The sequence below is a fragment of the Neopsephotus bourkii genome, unplaced genomic scaffold (genome assembly GCF_033783945.1).
Source record: "Neopsephotus bourkii isolate Nb327-2 ecotype Australia unplaced genomic scaffold, CSIRO-AGI_Nbou_v1 NB_1508, whole genome shotgun sequence".
NCBI classification, from domain to species: Eukaryota; Metazoa; Chordata; class Aves; order Psittaciformes; family Psittacidae; genus Neopsephotus; species Neopsephotus bourkii.
Window position 1 is genome coordinate 123,026 of NW_026901984.1, and position 20,770 is coordinate 143,795.

General features: G+C 41.4%; 1 long non-coding RNA gene across 1 annotated transcript; it reads left to right on the forward strand.

The window, feature by feature from the left end:
* Positions 1-565: 565 nt before the first annotated feature.
* Positions 566-20,272, forward strand: LOC133221025 (uncharacterized). The gene is made up of 3 exons (XR_009727859.1): positions 566-1,029; positions 1,765-1,856; positions 20,153-20,272. It is a non-coding gene; the product is annotated as an uncharacterized LOC133221025 (long non-coding RNA).
* Positions 20,273-20,770: the final 498 nt, after the last annotated feature.

The window sequence follows — 20,770 nt, forward strand, 5'->3', positions numbered from 1 at the left end:
TTTTTTTTTTTTTAAACTTCCTAAATAATTTAATTTATACATAGACCTTAAAAATTGCCTGTTCATTTATTTCCATGGCATATGTGGGTACCTTATTCTATTTACAAGTTTCCTTACATTAGTGCAGGCCTGGTACTGTTACCTGGGCTGTCATATGATGCTTGTAAAGTAAATGATGTTATTTGATCAAGCTGCTTGATGCCAAGCAGTGCACACTCTGATCTGTCAGCTTAGTTCTTTGTGTGTCTTTATTGCCCAACAGAAACAAAACAAGTACCACTTTCTGTGCTAAACGGAGAGTATTGAATGTATTAACTGGCCTACAACTCATTTCATTTTGTTCACCTAGCCAATTACTTAAATTATTAGTTACTGCAAGGATTAAATCTTTTAATTCACTCAAAACCTCAATATTGCCAACAGTGTATTGAAAAACATCCACTTAAGAGCCCTTGCAATGCTATGCAGAAGATCTTGGTCAGTAAATACCAGCAGCACCTGGCTTTTTGGTAGTTAATGCCACTGATTACATTAAAGACATCAGCCTTCAGTGAATGTGCTGGAATAGTTCAGCTTTTCAGGGTCCACACTTTTCTGAAAACAGTGTGTGCATATTCTCTATAGAAAGCAAGTGAAATAGATGATCTCCCATGTGCATTCCAGGCTCATTTTGGCATTATCTCAGCTGATTCCAGGTAGCTAAGACAGGTGTCCAAAAGGAGAGGAATGAAGGAACTAAAGAAAAGAGAGATTAAGCTTCTCACTCTCCTAACTGGGGCCTGAGGAAGGTTCAGCTCTTCATCTCTTGCAGCTTTTGTTCTAGTTTTGTCTGGCAATAATGCTTGCCAAGCTTATGAATATTTTCCAAACTGAAATTTCCCACTGTATGCAGTGCCCTGAAGATGGTGCTTCTGTTACAGGGATATCTTTAATCAAGGATGGATGTGGGTGTTGCTAGAATTGCAGTATGCTTCTCCCACATCCATTGCAGAAAACAGCTTTCTAACCTGGATTGCTTGTGTGACTAAGGTAAGCTCTCCAAATGTTTAGAGCTAGCAGCCTAGAACCATGCCTGAAAACTGCTCATCCCACCAATCTCTCCTAGGCTTGTGAAACTTGGCTTTTCCCTTACAATATTCTACAGTTCTACAGTACTCTGCAGTCTTAGCTATACGCAGTCATTGGTTTGACAATGTCAGCTACTCCTGTGTGAATTAGGACACTGCTTAAACAGTTTAGGTAGCCTGGTCTAGCCCACAAAGAATTATAAAACAATTAAGTACAGGCTGAATTAGAAGGCTTTTAATAATTCCTTGCCATATTACCTGCACCTGCAAAACCACTAAACCTTCAGCCAGCCCCACAGGACCATCAGCTTGACTCATATGGAGCTTTTTAGTTTTATTTTCTGCCCCTTGGATTTGATCTGGTCTCTCAATCTGCCTCAAACTGCCCAGATAATGTCAGCTAAACCAGGGAGCAGTTTTCTTGCCTAGTGACGTTTGACGTGGGTCTCCTGTGGTCGAGTTTAGACCTAAGCTTTTCCCATACTGTATTCTCTCAAAAACAACAGAGAGATTACAGGAACCCTTCTTTTTCTCATGTCGTATTATGACAGGTGCAAGGACTATGGAGAGACGCTTGTGTGGATATGTGGGTGTGAGGAAGAAAGGGAATGGGAGAGAAATTATTTTTCCTCCAATTTTCTATGTGGATTTCAAAGCAACAAGGGTATATTGGTGTAGCTAGCAAAAGTTCTTGAAGATTGTGTCTGGATATGAAGAAAGGAGGAGATGGGGTTTTTCTCTGTCACTTTTCTCTGAAGTCACCTATGGTTTTGGTTGCAAAAAGGACAGGTGTGTAAGTACTAAAACACATAACTGTTGTGCATAATCTGGAGGGAAATGGAGTGGGAAAGAAGATAGAACTGCCTTTTCTATTTGTGTGGTGGCCAAGATGACTACTGCTTACCCTCTGTAGTGCTGGAGATTGGAAGAAATAATGTCATGTCATGTCATGCATGTCATGTCATGGATTGACTTTGCGAACGAAGATTTGGGAAGGGCTTTATCCACGCTTACTACAAGCGCGCTGATGACTAAGAAGGCCGATGTGGGATAGGCAAATCTGGCTACACAAAGCACAGCAGAAGGTCTCCTTGGGTGGTACAGGTGGGGCGCGATTCTTTCTGCGTTGGAAGAAAAAATACTCTGCTTCTATATAGCAATGGTGCATATGTCAATCACTTTAGACTTTTTTACATAATGGTAGGAATTGCTGATCTAGGTCAATATGGTTGAGTTTGTCGCTTACTGACATTGTAACTATGAAATCCTGTTTTCAACCCAATCCCACTTCTGTCTTCAATATGGGCTGTTCACAGCTGTTGGGCAGGTGGCACTCTTGTGCTGAAACATCAGATCAGAGATTTCTTCCCGGTTTCTTCTGCATTTGTCACTTGAGGGAACTCCTAGTCCAGGATTGCTGAACAGCATGGATTGGAAAACAGATCTGGGTTTCCCAGATCAGCTGCTCAGCAATGTAAGGGAAGTTGAGAGATCTCATGAGTAGGAAAAGATAGGAAGCTAGCCAAAGACAGCACTATTAACTCTTCCTGGACACTGACTCCTGATCTGTGATCCACCATGTATTTTACAAAAGATAGTGATAAGTAGCTGATGTACTGTTATTACTGTACATGGAAAGATGAATTAGCTGCAGTTTCTAACTGGCTTGAGAAAGAAACAAATAAGCAGCCAAAAGGAGTACCAGAAATTTTGGAGTTTTTCCATTGGACACACTGAAATATGTGTATATGAACACTTTAAATGAGAAGTGGGTTTTGGGATCCCAGCAGCTTTTGACTAAAACAGTTTCTTTGACAGTTTCAGTGCTGCTCTTCTCTAGAATTCAGGGGTAACAGGAGTGGCACAGCTTTGATGGCAGCAATGAGACTAGGAATTGTCCTGAGCTCAAACAGATGCTGGTATCTGGATTAGCAAAATCAGTTTTCTTTGGGGTAGGGGGGGAACCACCACCCTCTGTATCTACAAAATGAAATTTCTATCCTGGTGATTTTTCATACAATTGTTTCAGGTTTTGAGGATTTTTGTATTTGTCTCTTGACATTCTTGGTGACAGTTTGATTTGTATTTTAATCCGAAACAACTGCAGAATGGACATTTGGTTTATGGAGTGAGGTTTGCTTTTACTGAGGGAATAAAGTGACCATGCTTGTTTCTGTGAGTAGTGAAGTGCAAATAATTATGCTCTGGAGAGGCCTTATAAACACATTTCAGGAACAGTAGCTGTATCTGAAGACTCCTTTGTTGGAACACAAGTGGAGGGAGCACTGTATTTACAAACACTTTTAGTTGTTGTGTAATGAGAAGTGTCTTTACTTGATAAATACTCAAGTGAGAATACATGCAGCTGGTACTGTTTGGTTTAATTCCCAGCCTTCTCTGCCTTGTGCTATTGCAGTGGCCAGAGAATTGAGTATAAGCCTGATGTTTCAGCATAATTTTTAGGAAGCTAAAATGTATCGTCTAGTGTAAGGTAGCAGAAGAAATATTACGAGATAGTTTTAAGAAAAAGAGCTGTATGAGTGGCAGCTTAACAAATGTGAATAATAAGACAGCACGTGCAGTTTAGCTTTAACTTTGCTAGTAGGAAATGGGATCACTGGAAAATGCTGGAGATAAGAAGGTAAAGAAATAAAAAATGAGGAAAAACTCTCCTTGGACAGAAGTCAGGGATTGGGTCACAAACCAGCTAATAAATATATTTGTTAACAGGTAGAAGAACAAAAGTCAATTTATTTACTGATAACATTCTTAACTAACACAGTTACCCTGTGTGGACTGAGATAACTTTGTATTAGTGATAACAACTGAGAGAAAAAGATCCTGTTCCTTTGGTAGTTGGAAAAGACTTTTAAGATCATCAAGTCCAACTTTTTAGCCTAACATGGCCAAGTGTACCACTAAATCATGTCCCTCAGCACCACATCTACATGCCTTTTCAACACCTCCAGGGATGGTGACTCAGCCACTGCCCTGTGCAGCCTGTTCCAGTGCTTTACAGCCCTTTTGGTGAAGAAATTTTTCCTAATATCCTAAAACCTTATCCAATTTTAAACTAAAATGTTAACAGTTTAAAACTGAAGAACCTGGATCCTGAATTTAGGAAGACTTCTTTTCCATTAGCTACCTGATAGTATTCTTCAAATAAGCATTTTTATTTAAAATAGAAATCTATTTTCTTCAATGCTTTTTCCTCCTCAATTTAAAATCACTTTTTTTTTTTGCTTTCATTTTCCCTGTAATACATTAATCTCTTGTATCCTGGTTTTTATTATTATTATTATTGTTTTCTATATCATATATTATATGATAAAACCTTAATTAACATTCTCTTTCATCTATAGTAAGAACCTTGTTTCTCTGAGGCTGATTCCATGAATGACCTATTCATGTCCTTATTCATGTCGGGAGGGGAAAAAAGGATCTGTAATTGACACTGCAACTGATTTGTGCTTTTCAGCTCAGGATAATTGAACAGAACTTGCCCTTTTCTTGGTAAATTTTTACTCGTCTTGTGACAATGCATATCTTTGCAGATAAGGTTGCTGTCATTACAGTTTGTAGTGGGGCTAGGAAGAGAAGTGTGTGCTCTTATCATGCAGTAGGGTCATGGTGAGGATACATTCTTGCCATCTGGTTTTAATTTTCTGTCCTAGTAAAGTATCAGAAATTTGATGATAAGGCACAGTTCGTTATGCAAGTGACCCCAACACTATATTCTGTAGAGTGAATGATGTTACCAGCAAGAGTTACTTAACAGGATGTGTGTGTATTTCAGACCACACTTTGTTGAGCTCCTTTGTTATATACCCATAAAAGAGGTGAAGGGATCTGTGTCTGCATGGCTTCCACTTCCCTGGTTAGGAAAGTGGAAGTAGCTCTAAGCTAACCAGGTAGGGCCAGCTGGCTACCCACACTGGTGAGCCTTGGCATAGAGATGAATCTTCCACCCAGGCAAGCTGTGTAATTCCACCAGCAGATCCCTCTGTGTGACTGCAGCTTTCTGCTGTTGCACCTGCCTTTTGTACAGCCTTTTATTTCTAACTCCTTAGGCAGCAAGTGCTGCACTCCTGTGGGAAAGTGTTGTGTCCTTTATTCACAGTAAGGCACTCCGTGCAGGTTACTGCACTGCAAAAAAGCCCGTGTGCTGTATTACCCTCCCTTTTCCCCACTGTTTCAGATACTCCCTGACACACTGCTGACCCACCACTCCAGTGGGCAGCTCTGTATGTCTGTACATTTCCCTTGCCCCAACACCCACCACTATCTCACCCTCAAGATTGCATTTTTCTGTGCCTCTGTGGCAAGATGGGTGCCCTTCCTTGTGTGCCTTGTGGTTATCTGGTGTGCACCCAGGTGGTGCTTTGGTCATCACAGAGTGATCCCTAAGTACACATCATCCCCTCGTAATACCATGATTCCTCTTGAAGAAAAAGTGAGCAGGAGAGGACGCACAGCATACACTGCCGCTATCCTTAGGGGCAGATTGGCAAAGCAGGCCTGCAAGGTACATCCCAAAGCTTAACTGCCTTCAGGATGGACATATTCCTCTGGGTATGCCCTTTTGTGCACTGTGAGAGTATGTAGTCTGCTAGCTGGTGTCCCCGCGACCTGTATGGGAGGGATGTTGCAGGACATACTGAGGAGCGCAATATACAAGAAGATAGTTTGGATTTGGACGGACTTACTGAGAGGTTGCAGATCTATGTTCCTGTTCTCTGCTGCTCCTATTTTCAAGTGACTCTTCAAGCCTGGTGCTGAATACACAGTTTCAGATCTCTCACTGTGCTGTCTCCAACTGGAGCAACTGAGTCACTAGATGTTCCTCCTCCTTATTACCCAGTGCAGACATACCTGAGTGAGCTCAGTATGAAGCTATTGTGAATCCATCACAGCCTGTTAACTCTCTGCCCCTGTCATGGAAGATGCTGTACTTTATCTCACTAGAGCTGGTTCCAAGTGTAGTGCAGGAATGCTCATGTGGGTGCTGAATTTGGCAGCCAGCCACCTCTCAGACCAAGGCTGGCTTGCAATAGAGTCCTGGTTCATTGAACAGCAAACATCAGAGAGCTGGTCTGAGTGTCACCACATCAGTTTCTCTGTCATGCTGGCCAGTGGTGTTGGTGACAATATCGGAAAGATCTCTCTCTAGCTTGCTGCAATGCGATTAGTGCTGCTGCATTTCTAATCAAATTCAAAGGTTTCTGTGCTCACATGTTTTAGTTTTCTGACTAATTTTCCTTCCTGTTTTTAGGGCCCTGACATAAAAGATCTCCTGCTACATTACAGTTCATGGGAGCTGTCATTCAAAGGCCTGTCATGTCTCAGAAAGAGAAATTTGTCTGTCCAAATAAAATCAGTGTTGACCTTTGGGGTTACTAAGCACTGCCTTGTTCAGTCCAGAACTGTGGCTTTTGGGACATACATGCTAAGATACTATCCCATTTCAGTTTAATTCTTGCAACTCAGGAAGTTGAGGCTTGTGTTTTAATATTCATATTGCAGTCTCAGCTAATGTCTTACGAAGAGATGAAGCATTAAACACAGTGCAACACAAGATGAGTGGTGTGCACTTTTGTGCTGGTTTTGGCTGGGATAAGGTTAAGTTTTTTCACAGTAGCCAGTATGGAGCTGGTTTTCGATTTCTGTGTTGATAACAGAGGGATGTTTTAGTTACTGCTGAGCAGTGCTTATACAAAGCCAAGGCCTTTTGTGCCTCTCATAGCCCCTCACCAGTGAGCTGGCAGGGGGTGCACAAGAAACTGTGAAGGGACACAACTGAAACAGCTGACCCCAACTTACTAAAGGGATACCCCATACCATATGGCATCATGCTCAGCATATAAAGCTGGCGGAAAAGGAAAAAGAGGGAAACATTCAGGCGGCTAGTGTTCGTCTTCCCAGGTAACTGTTTACACATGATGGAGCTGTGCTTTCCTGGGAATGGCTGGGCACCTGCCTGAACATGGGAAGCAGTGAATGAATTCCTGGGTTTGCTTTGCTTGCATGCATGATTATTGCTTTACCTGTTAAGCTTTCTTTATCCCAGGCCATGAGTTTTCTGACTTCTGCTCTTCTGATTTTCCCTCGTCACCCAACTGTGGAGGGAGCGAGCAACTGAATGCATTGGGCTTATGTGCATCTGGGGGCTAAACCGTGACAGCTAGATTGTTTCTGACTTGAAAGCTTATCCTCTAAGGGTCTGGATTGCAAAAGGATGGGACTGAGGGACCATTTGACCGATTTGACTATTCTTGGTTTTATTTCCTTGAGGGCACACAATATTTAAGACAAAGAGGAATGCAGCATAAATGATGGGGGTACGGAACTGATGGATATGGAAGAGCAGTTACCGTCATCTACCTGGACTTGTGCAAAGGATTTGACACTGTCCTGCACAACATCCTTGTCACTAAATTGGGGAGATGCCAATTTGATGGATGGACCACTCAGTGGATAAAGAACTGGCTGGATGGCTGCATGCAAAGAGTTGTGGTCAATGGCTCAATGTCCAGCTGGAGACCCGTAACGAGTGGTGTCCCTCAGGGATTGGTGTTGGGACCGGTCTTGTTTAACATCTTTGTTGATGACAGTGGGATTGAGTGCGCCCTCATCAAGTTTGCCAATGACACCAAGCTGTGTGGTTCGGTTGATACGCTGGAGGGAAAGAATGCCATCCAGAGGGACCTTGACACCCTTGTGAGGTGGGTTGATGCCAACCTCATGAAGCTTAACCATGCCAAGTGCAAGGTCCAACACCTGGGTCAGAGCAATCCCAGGCACAGCTACAGTCTGGGCAGAGAAGAGATTCAGAGCAGCCCTGCGGAGAAGGACTTGGGGGTGCTGGTCTATGAGAAAATGAACATGAGCCTGCTTCAGTGTGCGCTTGCAGCCCAGAAAGCCAACCATATCCTGGGCTGCATCAAAAGGAGTGTGACCAGCAGGTCAAAGGAGGTGATCCTACCCCTCTACTCTGCTCTTGTGAGACCTCACCTGGAGTATTGTGTGCAGTTCTGGTGTCCTCAACATAAAAAGGACATGGAACTGTTGGAACAAGTCCAGAGGAGGGCCACGAGGATGATCAGGGGACTGGAGCACTTCCCATATGAAGATAGGCTGAGAAAGTTGGGGCTGTTCAGCCTGGAGAAGAGAAGGCTGCGTGGAGACCTCATAGCAGCCTTCCAGTATCTGAAGGGGGCCTATAGGGATTTTGGGGAGGAACTCTTCATTGGGGACTGTAGTGATAGGACAAAGGGAATGGGTTCAAACTTTAGGGGAAGTTTAGATTGGATGTAAGGAGGAAATTCTTTCCTGTTAGGGTGGTGAGGCACTGAAATGGGTTGCCCAAGGAAGTGGTGCGTGCTTCATCCCTGGCAGTGTTTAAGGCCAGGTTGGACAGGGTGTTGGGTGACATGGTCTAGCAGGAGGCATCCCTACCCATGGCAAGGGTGCTGAAACTAGATGATATTAAGGTCCTTTCCAATCCTAAGTATTCTATGATTCTATGACTGGGTTTGGGAAGTGTTCTTTGTATGTAGGATGGTGCAGAAGGATCCAGAATGAATGGGTTTTGAAGCTGAAAATGTTACCAATACAAATAATTAGCAATAAGGTTTTCTGGAGTCTTTTGAAGTTGAAGGCATGAGTCTTGTATTTGATTAGTATGCACTGGAGAATGCTAATAAAACATCGGAATACTGGAGAAGGGAATCCAGAGATGTACTTTGTTATGCTGGAGTGGGAAAACTTCAAGAAAGAATAATATTGAAAGCAGAGAAGAGTAACGTTGCAAACGGAACTTTGCACTCTTGTTCACAACTCCTTAGCACATTAATGCATTTTAGGATATTGCTGATATCCTAACTGCCATGCACAATTTAGGAGATAAGTTGCTGTGACTTACCTAGGCGTAATAAGTCTTTACTCAAAGGACCCCAAGAAATGGCACAATGCTATTACTGAACATGCCTCAACTGTTATTTTACCTTTTCTTTTTTTTTTAGCTTAATTACATCTTTTCTGTTTCTTTCTAGTTTTAGAAACACACCTGTGCCTTTGCTGCACTTCAGACAATGGTTAGTGATGCTGAAAGAAATATATGCAGGAAAAAGAAAGCAACGGCTGCTGGAAGAGGTACATTAAGAAGGTTTTTTTTATATATACAGACTCTTTTTACTACTTAGTCAAAACAGAAAGCAAAGTGAGGATGGTGCTTGCCTGAAACAGTGCTATCTGTTCAACTGAAAGAATAAGTTATGATTTCTAATGGTAGAGTTTGTCTTTCCATCCCCTGCTTAGATATTGGCATGTTTTCTACCATAATCTGTTTTATCCCTGCATGAGACCGAACTGACTCAGAGTGAGTTCTAACCTTTAATAAGGTCTGAAACCCAGCGATTTCTGTTTTAAGATTGCTGCATTATCTAAGTAGTGGCAGTCTGGGAGGAGAGAGGCATAAAAGGAAACTGTACAAGGCTTTAACCATAGCATATTTTTGGGAGGGAAAACCCTACCTAGGTCAAGCTAACCACACAACTGGCTTGCTGTTGAAGAAATATTTATTCTGAGTATGTACATTGTCCTATGGCTGACCATTAGGCTGGGTTCATCTTGACGCGTAATATGTCACATTAATTTCAGTCAGAGACAGACAGTTTTGAAGTAGTTGCTGTGCAACAGGAATGCCATCTAAGGGCTTTGAGTGAGAGTTTTGGATGGTAACTGTAGTAGTTCTTGCCTTCAGTTGTCTTTACTTCTGTGGAGAAGTCCCCACTTGCACAGGATGGTTCCTATGGTTGTATACAGTTTCTGAGCCTCTGTAGTTCAGACTCTGTGCAAGTGAGCTGAAACGCAAGTGAGGTTATCTAAGTATGCCCAGCTGTAAATTGCTGCTCAGTGACAACACAAGCAGCTTAAGGTGTTCCTGAATGAGAACCAGAAAACTGAGGGAGAATTGAAATTGAAAGAGGATGAGATATCTTAAAGTCACCTTGCAGCTTCCCAATTGTGATTCCAAGTCCTAACTTTCCTGTTACTTGTTTCAACCTGTTTGGGGCTGGGGTGTATGTTGCTTGCTTGGAGGGTTTTTGTTTTTGTTTTTGTTTGTTTTGTTTGTTTGTTTGTTTTTGTTTGGTTGGTTGTTTTTGTTTGGTTGGTTGGTTGTTTTCTTGATCGTTGCTTTCTGAGCTAGCTACAGCCCAGGAGGACATTCTGGTGATTCTGAGCTCAGGTGCAGTATTGCACATCTACCTTCCTTAGCATCTGTGTCAAAGTCCTCCCTGAGGATGAGGGAGTTAGTGGTGTATCTAGTGGTGTACCATCCTGACATGTTTTTAGGCAATGAGATGCATTTCAGATGTGAATTACAGTAGTAACTTGCTCTGTCCCCTGAGATTTTTTGATGGCAGTGTGCAGTCAATGGAAACTTGCTCCACTGGTCTTGCACTGTCTGGTCCCAGTGCCAGAGGAGGTCTTGGTCATTAGCAGATTTCCTGCAGGCAAGGGAACTGCTGCTTTGTCCCAGTGTCCCGGGTTCAGCTGTCCGTGGGTCCCTTGGGCACTGGCACTGAAATCACAGTTATGGAGTCTGTCCACACCTGGTCATAAACTTGCAAGTATGGTGTCAAGGAAGAAAGGGAGGAGTGAGCAAGTGGCTGCATGATTTTGTTACTAGCTGGGCTTAAACTACAACACCCAGGTAAATAAAATTCATTGCCAGCTCCATTTGTTTCAACCTGATTAAATTCGCAGTGATGAGTTAGAAGTTGCTTATGCAACAAGTATTTCTCCTGCTTACTGACAGTTGATTTTACTGGGGCTAATATTGTAAGTAAGTTGTTATTACCATTGCTAAATTGCTACTGCAATTTGAAATTTTTTCCATTACACAGATACATAATATAGATGAGCAGAGACACTTGGAAGGAAGGATGTTGGTTGTGTTGGCAGTTCATCCTGTAACAGTCTGTCACTTCATTTTTGCTGGCTAAAGGTGACATGTGATGGTAAATAATTTCTTACATAGTTTTCAGCTTTGTAAAATTCCCTATGTAACTGATGTCACTGTCAATCCTCATTGTGGGCCCACCAAAAACCCCAATTTTTCCTGGAATGCTTGGCTTTTCAGAGTATTTTACTTGCTTTTACATGTCTATAGATAAATTCTACATCTACAGTAAGTAAATAGATCCTGTAATTCACCTACAAAAGCCTTATGTTTAAATAAATCTAAGTTTGAGAAATCTTGCAATTGTAATTTTGATAGTAATAACAATTTCTGTCACCAATGTGAATGGAGAGCAACTTGGCAGAAGTTTCTTGCTAGGAGGCATTCTTGGATCCTATGTCCTCGTATAAACTGAGCATGCCATTATATCCATGTGGGTTTGGCACCAGGGTAAGGTACCCTACCAGGGTAGAGATCTTTTCTGTTTTGAGCCAGGCTTAATGTGCATCCTCTGCAATTGCTTTCAATTCTAGCTTCATCAGCTTACTAGCTGCTTTCCTATAGTGTTCTTAGTGCTTTCTAGAGTGATAATTTTTAGCTTAGTACTCTCAGACAGTTATTGAATTTTTTAGAGCCCATAAACCTATTTATTGGCTGTCACATTCCTCTTCCTCTGTCTCCTCTCACTTGTCAAGTTCCTTTTTCTCAGTCTCCCTCTCACTTTGACCTATTAATTTTTGTATTTATTTTTTTTTATTTAAATAGATGAAGAATGAACTTAAGTCAGCTGAGCAGTGCCCAGAAAAGATCTGGGGAAGGTTTTGTAAGGTTATGCTGCTTTGTTCACATAAGTAATTTCTAACACAGCTGCTTTTTTAGCTGCTGCGTCTATTTCCATGTGAATTGTTCATTTACTAACTTGGCAAAGCATGGGGAGAAAAAACACATATCAGCTATTTTTCGCTTTTTTAATGCACAGTAGGATTAATCTGTATTTATTTGTATAGTTGTAATACCAGTTTGTGGGAACTCATGAACCCTAAATTAAGTGTGATGGCTTCTTCTTGCTCCAAAGCTGTAATAGATTTTAGTGTTTAACATTGCAAAGAATGAAACACGGATATCAACAACAAATAAGACTGATTTCAAGCGCATAATACCTTCCATATGACTGCCAAATTGCTTGAAAATTAAACTCAGAACTGTCAGCTCAATCCTTCATTGCCTTCCCTTTCATTTTGTGAGTTATATGTAATGGAAGTGGTAGTAAATTGCTACCACTAACGTAACTGTGTGAGGATTTTTCATCTGGGGTCAAGTTCTTGGAAATGACAAGTACGCTGCAGGGTGGAAGAGAACTGAGCATGGTGTGGTCTGGCTCACTGTGGCAGAATACAAGGCTTTCCAGAGTTTCTCTCCTTACGTTGTTTATGTCGTTTATGATGAGATTCATTTTAATTTATAAAAGGGCAAAAAGCAAAAGTAAGCTATTGCCTCTTTTCACAGTTTTGACAGGGGTATATGTACTTCTGTACTTCTTCGAACACACATTTTTGGGTTGCAATTTGAAGGCTTTGGGAAAAGGTAGTGGTGGTATATTTAGTAGCTTTCTTTTATAGAAGAGGTTTCCATGAAACAGCAAACAAAAGCTGGACAAGCTGGTGGACTGAGATTGTATTTTGCCAGTTTGATTTTACTGTTTGTTTTCCTTCTGTATTCCATTCATTTTTTTATTACTCTCTACAGCATGTCCCTTGGGCTCTGTTCCTTATGGCAAATGGATGGTTTTAGGAATTGTTGCACTATATTTCCCTGTGTTACCCAGTGTTTTATGGAAGTTACAATTTACCTCAGCTCTTTGGATGTTGGCTCTTTATCCTGTGGAAATGGGAGAATGGTCCTGGTGCACCTAAATTCTGTAGGTTTACTACTGAGGCAGTTTTAGGATGGGAGAGTTACACCCTTTTCTTACCTGTCTTTGAACATCAAATTTTCTGACTTGTGGGTGGAAAGCATTGGGGTTGGGACTAGTCATCAGATTCTCATAGCAGTTTAAACTTCTGCAGCTGTATAAAACTGTCAGCACAGGAACCAAGTCCTCACAGCTATTGAACTTTCAATGAATCCCACCGCACCTTTAAGGATAGGCAGCTAAAAGGTTTTGAAAGCACTTGAACCTGCCAAAGGCAGAAGAAACAGAATGAATGGCAGCAGAGGGAGTTATTAGAGAAGTGAACTCCAGGTCAGGGTGGCCAGTGAGCCTGGATAGAGTGCAGCAGAGATGACTTTAGGGGAAATGACATTGGTAACTCAAAAATTATCAGTGGGATCTGCTAACAATGAATGTGAGTTGTGACCCCCAGTAGAAAGGCCACCATACAACTGTTAGCTCATACTTTTGGAGGGAATATTGCAGTGTTGGCAAATGGATGAGAATTTCTGTCTTTTTACCAGAGTGCAGCCACAATAGGAGGAAATGTGTGTATCTGGAAGCTTGATTCCTATTCTAGTTTCAAAACCTAGCAAAGTAGGAGGGGGAGAAATGGCCAATGGATCAACATTTCAAGACTGTTTATCTCAACTGGCTTAAACAACAGCTTCTGCACAGGAAACTGGAATTAAATCTTATTATGTCATTCTTGTTTTTCTCCCTTTCTTAGGCAAACAAACAAAAACACTACTGTTTCTGGATACTTTCATTCAGTTACTCCAAAGCTTTAGATAAAGTTACAAGCCAGTCTGGAATAGTTATTCCACAGTAGGTTCTTCTGCCTTCTGAAATAAGTATAAAATCACCTAATATTTCCCAAATGACATTATAAGCCCTAGAGTACTGGTTATCTGGAAGGTATCTGGGGGTGTAAAGCCCACCATTGACCTCAGATTTTGATTCTGCTACCATTCTGTCAGCTACTTAGTCTCCCTGCCTTATTCCTGTGATTAGGAGGTCCATCTTTAAGCATAGTACTTGGTCATCTACCTATTTAAGCTTATTCAGAAAATCAGGCTTTCACCTGTTTGTAGCCTTTTGAGCAAGTTTCTTTCTGTCCTGTTTTGCTTCTTTCCTCCTTTCCTTCTTTGTTTCTTAGATACCATATACCACCTTTGCCTTTTTGATTTCCTTCTACATCTGTACTGCTATCCATCTATTTACCCCATGAAGTCCCACAGTCACAGCTTTTCTTGTGTTATAGAATTATATTTCCCTGGGTTATTGCTCTGTTCCTGGTATTTATCTGCAATCTTTAAAGACTTCAGTGAAACTGTCCAGCTATTTTGCAACATTATCTCCTTTGCTTTATTGCAATTTATCTTTCCTCACTCTCTTAGCTCTGATTCTAACGTTTTCTGAATATCAAGTTATCCTTTTAACTCTTCTGTAAGCTTTTATTCCTGGCCTCCAACAGATATTCAAGATAATTCTTTTTCTAATCACATAAGAAATCAATGTAAAAGAAAAAGAGTTCCTTTAAGTGTTAACATTTTACTGGGAAAAGAATGGGATGAGAGTTACAAAAATACATTCCTGGCGTAGGTTTCTTAAAATGGAGGTGAACTTACCAGGGGAAAATGTATACATATTAATGTATAATCACCAAGGGATGCAACAAGATTTCCTGCTTATTTATTTATTTTACTTGCTTGAAAGGTGGTCAGGAGACTTCAGCTACTTAAGACAGATTGTTTTGATAAATCTTTGAGAATTTTGGTGGTTTTTTTGTCTCAGTTGCATTCTCTGGCAAGCACACAAATGAGATGTCCCCTCTAGCATCTAGCAGCTCAGCTTGCCTTTTGTATGTGGATATGATTCTCCTCCTGAGTTTGTAAAACCTCTAAAAACTCCATTAAAATGCACTGCAAACCTCCTGTCTTTGGGGCTACTATGGAGCTAGGAAAATAAAACCATAAAGGTAAAGCCAGAATAAATAAATCTTACTCCAAATGAGTGTGGATTGGCAAGCTTAAGAATCGTTAGTTTTGCCCTAGTGAAAAAGGAGGAAGATGGAAATCCACAGGAGAGAATTAGGTTGGTTCAAGCACTACACCGGCACTGTAACCCTACTCCCTGTCTGTGTACCATACACACAGAGGGAAAGAAGGGTTTCCAGCACAAAGATTTTATCAGCTTGTGTTTCTGTGACAGTTGGAGTGCTTGTGAGTGGATGAAACCAAAAGGAATTACTTTTGTTGTTCTAAATGAGTGTCACTAAATTCTTTGTGCCATACTTATCCAGCCTCTATGTGACGCATGCAACAAACATGTATCTGTGAAACAGGTGTCTGTATTTTGGTTTTGAAGCATTCTGCTAGCAAAGCCAGAGTCTAGAGCACCATGACTCCTGTCCCAAGCCCTGTAGTGACAGAAACAAAAATTAAAACTAGTTTTGAACCTTTTCACCCCACCTATAGAAAGAAAGTGAGAATTAGCTCTGTCCATGCCCCTTTCCTATTGTCAGCGTGTGGTTCTGATATGGGAAGGGTAGGTGAGCAGGAGGAGGGGCTGTCATAGAAATACAGGCATCTGTATTTATTTATTTTATTTACTTAGCATCTCACAGAAAGACCTGTTCAGTGGCACTGGAGCAGCATTGCATGAGGACATGGATTGGTCACTTTAGAAAGAACTGAGAGTTTTCTGGTAAATCAGTGCTATCTGAACTAAAGTCCCAAGGACTGGTCTATCAAGAGGTGGCTGAGTGGAGACTTGTATTCTGTGGCCTGTCACAAGGAAGCCAGTGGTCCTTGGCACCTGTAACAGCAACTGAGTGCTGGGAAGGACAGGCTGTATTCCCTCAAGGCAGAAAAAACCTCTTGGAGCTTCCTGCTCTTCACGTGAGCACTGTCATTTGTTGTTACTTCTAGCTGGTAGCCAAAGACTTTCATAAATTTCAAATGTGTTCACTATTGCAAAAACAACACGACATTGAAAATCTCAGGACTCTCCTTAACCTAAACTATGTTTTGCTTGTCCCAGGAGAAAGGTGGAAGTTTCTTTCTCCCATTACTCTAAGCTTCCATTTCCACTCCTGAAGGAAATTGAAATTCAGGACTGTGGGTGGTTGCAGGTCCAGAAAAAGCTGTTCCCTGGTCTTGGCTTCTGACTAGAGGAGCAGTTTGCTTACTTATGTAATCAAACTGGGAGTAGATTTACTGGTAAGATTTGTATTTACTCAATAGCTTTTGATAAATGGATCTTCTAATGTGTTTCTGTAGGACAGCAGGTTGCATTCAGCCTCCTAAGTGACACAGATCCTCTGTTCTACCCTTCTGTCCTCCAGGTTGCTGTGATGTGCATGGCACAGTTAGTCTTTCCCATTGTTTCTGACAGTCATTTTTTGAAGGGTCTTTGTTTACCAACCTATAAAATCCAAATCCTGTCTATGGATCATCCTGGGATCTCATCTTGCGCAGAGCTCAGCAGATGACCTTAAGCAATATGTTTGTGTTTGTAAAGGAGTAGTTAAAAGGAGGAGTGAAGTTAGAAATGCATTTGGAACTCTGGGGAAGCAGAAGAATCCCAGCATCTGTTTCCCAATGCTGTTTCTTTGTTTGATTCTCATTGACTTTAGTGAGATGCTGCTTATTATATTTTAGAGTCTACAGTCTCTCGCCTCTGTTAGAAATGCTGATGGTACAGTATTTCTTTCCTCATGTGATTTTAAATACATTATTTAAAATTTTTAATAGAACTATTTTTGTTCTTAATCTGGTGCAGTTGAGAAATTAAAATCCCCAGGCATTTTACTTTCCATATTTTTCTTACAAGGAAGGTCTGCAAGGACCAGAAAAAAATAGAAGAAATGTCCTTTCTCAACTTGAGAACTCTTATTTCTATTTGGTTTCTTAAAAGCTGCTGTTCCTTAAAAAAAAAAAAAATAAATCTTTTGCTTTCTGGTGTGGTGTGATTAAATGAAGTCTCAAATTACTGAAACAATGCTAGAGTTTTTCTTAAATTTGGTTTAATACATAATACAATTCATAATTAGTATTAAATGAATTTTGGTCTGCTTTTTAGCAGGTATGAATCATGTCAGTTTTATCACTTGTGAAAAAAGTGAGCTCTATTGTCTTCCCACAGAAATATGGGAGGAGGAAATATGCCTTCAGTCCCCTTTCCAATTGGAAGACATTCTCCCAAAGTTGATTCCAATTTATGTCTGTAACAGGGCAAAGAATTTGGAGGAAAAAACCACCAGCCAAACCCAGAGAGAAAAAAAACACCCCAACATATTAGGTGCCTAGGAGAAATTCATGTAGTACAGCGTGTTGTTATGTAACCACATCATTGCTTGCATTTCTGATTGCGGAGGCAGCTAGAAGGGGATGTGTTCATTACCTGCAGGGAACACATCTCTTGCCACGAGCTACACAGCTTCCTGGGAACAGCCTCAGGCAAGCTTCCTCCACTGGGCTAAACACAGCCCCAAGGTATCAAAGCTGGCTTCCACCTCTCTTGGATGATGTCTCTGTGTGGCTGTTTGCACCATGGAACTTCCAGTGTTGAAGAACTGGGGTTTGTATCATGCTTAAAAACTAGCCCTCAGAGTTAGATTCTTGTTACAGGCCTTGTACATATCACCAAGATGAAAATTTGTTGGTTATATAGCTCAAAGCATCGGTTGCCTTGCCTACCTGCTGATACAGGAACAGCTTGATCCGCATCTTGCTCTTACCAGGGTGATCAGAGAAGTTGCCTCAGGACATCCATTCTGTTAGGAGCGGGGGGGAGGCTTTGTGCAGATGTGGAAGAGCTGTTCACAACAAGCCATTCATCTGATAGGCTAACTGGGAACACGCTTGTGGATGGCCCTCTTTTAACAGCAAACTGATGCTAAAAGCTACCATTTCTGACCAGCACTGAGGAGCACCAAGGTAGCGATTCATAAAAATAATACTGAAATATGTGCATAGGGGAAGCTGATGAGCTGAGGCAGAGTCTGCAGATGGTGCTGAACTCTTTCCTGTGGTCTTTTACCAGGTCAGCAATTTCTTTTGAGGCCTAGACTGTTTGGCAGTCTTATTTCTGCTTAATTAGCTTCATGATTTAAAACTACTTGTGGCCTCCTAATGAACTGGGAAAACCCCAGCAGTTGTTAGCAGCTGGCTGGGATTTTAACAGCAGCCATGTGTGTTCAGCAGAACAGCAATAAAGTAGTGAGAAGAAGTCTGGCAATATTGCCAGGGGTCAGGACATTCGAGGGCTATCCTCAGTCCCGTTAATGATCATCATTAGCACAATACAGAATTTCAGTTAGACATAAACAGCCTTCCAAAGTGACAATGACAATGAAGGCTTTAACAAAGGCAGGGTTTGCGTAAAGACCGGCATCCTGTGAGGAAGGATTTGAACTGAGATGCTGGATATGAACTGATGCGGCTGAGGAATAAGGGTGTATTCCCTTTGGACTTTTAACAACTTCCCAGCCCTGCAGAGATTTGCGAGGGAAAATCTGTCACAACCCTTTGGTACTGAGTTGCGCAGCTTCACTACCCCTGTGGGGCTTTGCTGTGTGATGGACATGACTGCTTTGAGTGATGGTAGATCTGCTAGTTCTGATTATACCTGTGTCTGAGGGTTCAGCCCTCTGAGCCTTTTACACTCATCACCACTGAGCCTGCATCCTGATTTCCCTGTGATCTGGAGAAGGTGTCCCCCATTATGTGACCATCCATGTAACAAGCTCCCATGACTACAGTCTGTTTCTTCTGACATTCCTCCTTCTTACAGCACTTCTCAGTTATTCCTGTGCTGCAGATTTTCACAGAAATATTTTGGCTGCTCCTGAAGCCCCAAGATTACAAGTGTGCTCTGTCTCACCTGAAGATTCCTAGCACCAGTCTGGATAAAAGATGAAACATGTCCTTATAGCTAAGATAGGTTTATTGAGGTGTAGTCTGTAACACTTACTGCTCCATTTTAGCCAGTCTGCAATTTGTCAAAACTAAATATGAATCACACTCGGTGTATGCACTTTTTGTAGCTGCCTCTCCTGTTTTGATTATAATTTCTAAGTTTATAGGCAATCGAGAGAAGTTCCAATATTGCGAACTTGTGCTTCAGTGATTACTTCAGCAACAGAAGCAGTATGTATGAAAGAGAGTATGTTTTGTCAAGTGAAAATGCTCAGATTCATGAAAGACTTGGCTAGCCGATGTACCTGTAGAAAGGCTGGCACCAGCTGCTAAAAGCATCCTCTTAGACCATTTCAGCTCTTCAAGAAGGCCATCCCACCTTTGCTCCAGAGAAAGATTTTTCCTTCTTTCCTGTATCACAAACATGAATTCTTTTGTGAGAGTCGCATTACATTTTGGATGTACATGATAAAATGTGTAGTTTCCTTAATGTCTGTCAGTGCACCTTTCAGGCTACTATGAAGTATGCCTGGCTCTGGGTTTAGGTTTTTCAGTTCATAAATGATCCTCACATGTCCCCTTAATTCATATCTGTGAGACATCTTGGTGCCTTTAAGCAAAATTGTCTCTGGAGGTCTGTACACACCCTTTTGCTATCTCAGCTACTGATTGTATTATGTGGAACCTCCTCTCACTATTATCTCTGATGTTTTATTTTATGGCTGGATGGATTTCTTATATTTTGCTTTAATCACGTTGATATACACATAATACAGTGACCTTTACATTCCTGTGGTTTTTGTCAACTGCTTTGAAAAATATGTCTGCAACCACTAAATAATGCCCTGGCTTAGTTTTGTTGTGCAAGTGGTACCTAACAGAAACAGAACTAGCAAAGAATAACTGCATTACGATAGGAATTTAAGTGTATCATCTATTGTGTGTAGTGTTCCATAGTTCAAGCCAGGGTTTCTTAGGTCTTTTTTCCTTGAGTTATTTTCCAGGATTTGAGTTCAGCAAAGCCCTTTGCTAAATCAAGGGAAGTGTCATAAGAGAACAAAGCAATGTGTAGGGTTTTTAACCTGCGAACTACTTCAGGCAGACATGTAGACACTGAGAATTAGTCAGTTCTTTTTATTTCCTGACAATGCAGTTAGGGTTGCACCTCTCATCTACAGAACTAAAGGTCTCTCAGGCAAGAGAGATGTAGTCTTCTCTGCAAAACTGACACTGCTTCTTCTGAGCACCTTCTTTTTTCCCACCACAGTCTGATGTTCCTGGAGGATGACAGCCCCCAGGATCTGAAGGTGTAACTGTGGTTGCTGCTGTTTTGGTGTGGGAGTCGCAGAAGATTTGTATTGTAATATCAAAACTAAGACGCTTTTAATCTGCTTTTTCCTCACTGCTCACAGATATGCTTTTACCCGAACCAATCACTTACCTTCCATTCAACGGGGGGTCCTTGAGTCTTGAGAGGTATGCCAGGAAAGCTGACCTGAAACTCCTAGCCTCTTTCAGATGCCCACTTGATCTTGCTAAATAGCCCAGCTAAGAGGCCTAACTTAAGGGTTGTTTTTCTCCTCTTCTGCTGCCCCAGTTTGTATTTTTTCCATTCATTTGTCTGGCTAGGTTGGAAACAAACTTCTCTAATGAGGGGAAAACTTCACCACCATAGGATCTCTGGTTTAACTTCTCCACCTCTCATTGCCTGTGGTTTTGTTTTAATTTTTCCTGCCTTCCTTCACCTCCTATCCCCTCCCGCTTTACATCTTTTTGACAGTTCTTGACTTAGATATCTACATTTTGAAAGTAAGCTGAACTTTAAGAAATGTATTTTGGCTTTCAGTGATGATAGTCTAATCAACCTCAACTGCAGTTTTCACCA